Source organism: Pollicipes pollicipes, unplaced genomic scaffold (genome assembly GCF_011947565.3).
Source record: "Pollicipes pollicipes isolate AB1234 unplaced genomic scaffold, Ppol_2.1 Scaffold_2555;HRSCAF=2994_pilon_pilon_pilon, whole genome shotgun sequence".
Taxonomy (NCBI): domain Eukaryota; kingdom Metazoa; phylum Arthropoda; class Thecostraca; order Pollicipedomorpha; family Pollicipedidae; genus Pollicipes; species Pollicipes pollicipes.
The window spans coordinates 27,545,303-27,550,388 of NW_023596136.1; positions in this window are offsets into that span (position 1 = coordinate 27,545,303).

Sequence of the window (5,086 nt, forward strand, 5' to 3'; positions counted from 1 at the left end):
AACTCCGTGTAATATATCGGTTTCCAATACATCAGCTAATGCCCATTCAGACTGGCCTTGTAGGCGCGTGGTATTACGCCAAAAAAATCGCTTTAACAGTCTTGTCTGGCACATGAGCATAAGACAGAGTTAGAGAGGAGACAGGATGGTCAAGACGAACTTGCAACTGCAAGGCGTGGGCTTTACCGTAAAATTATGTAAAATAATTCAAGATGAATGTCTAAAAAATCCCAGTTTTTTAACCCTTGCAGTTTCTGTCAGTCTAAGATACAATGCGAAAAAGGCCATGAATGAAGAAGAACTACTTCAGACTGGTGCTTTAGTTGAAATTCAATGGCGTCAGAACTTAAGAATTACGAAGGACAGTTTACAGTGTTTGAAGGACGACATTGCCATCAGCACGATGTTTAAAGATTGGTCGTTAAGATGAAACGGTCCACTCATGAAGTTAAACCTCATTTCCGTCACGCTCTCTGTTTTAGGCAGAATAAGTAGTAAGACAATCGTACACGCAATCATATCGTTACGGAAGATTCCCCTCAGTGCATCCGGCGAAAGCGTTCTGAGTAGCATGAACTAAGCACGATGTGGCAAAAGATGATTTGTCACATCGCAATGAAATCGTTTGAGAGCCGGCCTTATCACGAAAATCAGTCTACATGGCCGAGTGACATTTTGGAACTGGCCGAAGCGCGATGTTACAGCCTCAAAACGGTCACAAACCAAAATATGACGCCACATCGGGGCTCCAATCGGGGACTTGCCACCTCGCAATGTGGTCAAAACGACCACATTGCGAGGTGGCAACGGCCTGGGGTCGTTTTCGGGATTGGAATATAAGTAAAACAATGCTGGTATTTTCAGCGGCAAAATATTGTTAGGTCCAGTAAAATCGCAAAAATTTGGGATGATCAACTAAAGCGCAGTTGACACTTTAATTTGCAATGCTTCAGTGAAGACCAATGCGAGTGTAAATGTTTGAACCTTGTTCTAATCGTTACTCGTTTCTAAGGCATCACCGCACGTCCAACTCCCACTGTTGCAATTTCGCAAAGATCTATCTCTGCGCTTGTCTCTTTAGTACCCTTTAGCGGATTTCGCGTGTTGGGTGAAACCGCGGTATCAATATCGAGTGGATAGCGGATTCTGTTTGGTACAAATTTTAGAAGATTGCCGGTGTGTTCACGGTAGGTGAGATGCCTATACAGTGCTGCGTAAATGTCTTACAATAACCTAGGTGTAATTGTTCACCCTTAGTAAGTCATCATAATTAGCTTCATTCTCGCTTTCTATTTCACTGCCTTCGCAGTTATGAACGCAACAGATTAAGCTTGGGTGTGAGCGTCTCAGCAATTCGTCTGCAAATTAGAACAAGGTAAACGGGTATTTGACACGTGCGTACCACTGATTGCAAATGTTATCAGGCAGGTGTGGACATCGCCCCGTAAATGCTGGGTAGATTGGAGAAATCGAATCTCATTCGCGAGGGCCTCGACATAAAATAACAAAAACGTACCGCTTGTGGATTCCACAACAAAGTTATTGCATGCCAGGTGATTCAAACCACTTCCAGCCAATTGCCACCCGTAAAACAAAGCCTCCAAGCTCTCTATCCTCAAGGCGTACGTACCGCTACTGCTTAGCCACGGCACAGCTTGGTCCCGGGTTGAGATGACTCGCACCATCCCTCTACCCATCATGGTGCTTATGTGAAGCGGGCTTCATGTGGGAACTTCATCCGGCTTAGGATATTAACGGGTCCAAGCACGCTATCAAATCGCTATAATGCAGATAACGGATCCCGCGCCTCTCCAAATCGGCTATCGACTCAACGTGCTTCAACGCGAGCACAGGATTTCTACAGCGCGGGTGGGGGACTCCGTCGGAAACCCTGATGGAATCCTTCGATGCGGGAAAACAGCTTTAGGCATTCGTATGTGTCCTGACTTTTTTGATGGCTTCCGACGTTAACTTGGGGTGTGCCTATTTGAAATAGTTCCACTTCTGGGTGCTCTTATTTCATGTATTTCGATGATGGGGGCCCGGCCCGTATCTGGTAATGGTACGACATACTTTTTGCTATGACACATTTTGGTATTATGATATCAAAATCTTATGTCAGGTTAAAGGTCTTCAGTATACCAGTAGGTGTTGCTTAAAGGACATTTTATCACTAAATAACGATTACACGCAACATTTCGAGCTGTGATTATCTTTAAGAGTGGCAGCGGTAAAGAAATGTCCAGAAAAATATAACCCTTAAAATAAGATACAGGAATCCAGAGAACGCTCCCAATCTGTGCAAACACTAACACTGAAAGGTGTTAGATATGCGAATCACCCCAGCTCCCAATGCGTCTTATCCAGTTCAGCATTAAAGCCTACAGAAAGATGACACAGGCGGCTGAGTCGGACGTTTGCAGAGTCCGACGCAAATTATTAGACAAAACATTTCATATCGTCAACATCAGCCGCCGTGAACATTACCTGAGCCATGGCTTAAGCCATGAGTGCATGGCTTAAAGTGTTGTTTATATCACGTCCCATGCTCAAGTTTTTTCGTTCAGCCTGGGGCAGAGATCCCGAATGTGCAGTGATCCTAAGATCTTGAGGTCCGCACTGTCTTAAGCTGGTTCTAAAATTTATATTTTAAAGTCAGTACTTGTTGCGTTGTACTCCATTGTTGCGTGTCGATCTACCATGCGTTCTCCCAGAGGTGCGCACGCTTTGAGTAAACTTGCGGCCCCAATTGGTTCGTCAAGCCGGTCACAAGTGCTACGCTTTGTTGCTCATGCCTAAAACATCCCTGGGTAAAGTTTACAGGATATCTTGTATGCTATGTTTTTCCACGTGCATTTACTTTTCAACCCATTCACACATGTGTGACAAAGTCTACTCCCAGCTGAAAACATTGGGGCTCTAGTACTGATGGCACTAGTATAGATTTCGAACTAGGACCACTAGCCCGCGTCACCACAGGACCGTGCACGCCACTCGATCGTGCAGCGGTCTCTATTTATTTACACAGCTCATCATCTTAAAAAGACGGGTTTGCATCAGCACAATTTGGTAGTTTTGCCTTTTCAAAACTTTTATGCTAAGGGTAGCTCAGACTAGTGGTTCTGGTTTAAAGCAGATGTGCGATCAGTGCCAGAGACCCAAATGTGTCCAGCTAGAAGTACACTTTGTCATACATGTGGAAATTAAATGTAACTGACGTGGTGGCGCGGTGACTGAAACGGAAATGCTCGAGGGAGAACGTCGTGTTAAAAACATCATATAGCCCTTGCCCAGGACTGTTTTATGTAGGAAAAACAAAGCGTAACATTCGTGCCCAGTTCAATGAACACCATGGAGATGCACGTTGACGGAGCGCGTACACACCACTAGAACGCATGGTAGATTGACAAGCAGCAATGGAGCATAGTGCATCAAATACCAGCTTTCAAATATGCATTTAAGCACCAGTTTAAGGCGATGCCGACCTCAATACCTACGAATCACTGAACATTGGAAAGTTTTATCCCAGGCTGAGGTTTTATGCTTCATAGGGCCTGGTTTAAAGGCATTTTTAGTTGATACACGCTCCTGAGGTTCATAAAATATTCGCGGTAGCTGATAGCCGCGGTAAGAAAGTGTTTGTATCTGATGCTCTGTGCCTGACGCTGTAAGCTTCCGACTGAACCTGCTGTGTTTTTCAGCCTTTATGTTGATCTGTATGCGGGGCGATGGAAGCTTGGATAATTTTTTGATTTTTTTAGTCGCAGTAACTGCACCACTCATGAACATGTTCTGGATGCACGTGCATCATTTTTCAAGTGTAGCATTTTCCTGAGCGTTTCTTACTACCCTTGAGGATGAGCACCTCTCGGAATTCCGTCAATGTTAACTTAAGTTAGCCCTACAACGTCATTTAACAAGCACTTACCGGTCTATTGAAGGCCGTTAACTCAACATGAAAACTTCTAGCTCATAACATGATTTTACTGTCGGACTTCCCCGTTCTAAGAAGCGAATGCCGCTAATTTTGATTTTGCTGAGTCCAGAATCCCTATCTCCATAACGTGATACTTAATGAGTTTCACTTAACTAATGACATCTTTCCAAACTGCATCTGCCGTTATAATGTTCAAGATACCCTCCTTTTGATCTACGAACTTGTGTTTATGTTCGACTTTGTTGCGACAGGCTATGGCGCAAAATAGTTCAGAGCGGGGCTGCATGAAATGAAACTCATCAGGGTGCATGCCTCTGCCCCTACACACAAAGCGCGCCCATCTCACTCGGGGATTGTAAAGTGGATTGCCTCATCAGAATGTGCTGCGGTTTCCAACACGACAGGTTCCGCAACCGATAAGCCGTCTACATCGTGCATTCTCTGGCATGGACATAGGAAGTGTTGCAGGCAGCCACGGCATGGCATATGCAAACCCTCCATTTTCCACGAAGCTCTTCAGCCCCATCGTGATGCATTGTCAGAATCGACTTGAAACGTGGGTCTGCCCTTGTCTTGCGACGTTCTTTCATCTCCTGACGACATGATATCTGATACAGCGCGAGCTGTGCATTCAGCAGGTGCTCCTCAGCAGACCACGCCGTATTCCGCCCAAGCCCCGACGCGTGCACACGCCGCCGCCTCCTCACGCCCTGCTCTGTTCTCGCAGCAGCAGCAGCTCGTCAGGACCGCCGACCTGCGCCGAACGACCGCCGTCAGAGCCGACACCTGTCGCCGACACGGAGTGTCTGCTCGCGCGATCACCGGCCCCCTTCGGCATGGACCTAGACATGCCGAGCAACAGGAGCAGCCGTGCCCTCTCCCCACCGGTCAGTGTCGGCAGCAGCACCACTCCCACCGTTCAGTGTCGGCGGTGTCACCCTTTTCCACCCGTTCGCTGATGGCGATGGAAACTCGTTAGCCCTGGGGTGAAAGCCAAGGTCGAAGTCATTTATTTCCATGAGGGGTTTCCACATGCTAATTTTTCTAAAGATGTATGTAGCAGGTATCCTCATCCTCAATTACTTCTAATAGGCCGCCATGCATTTCACCCCTGATCATCGCCGGAGTAATCGGCCGCTGCTCATGACC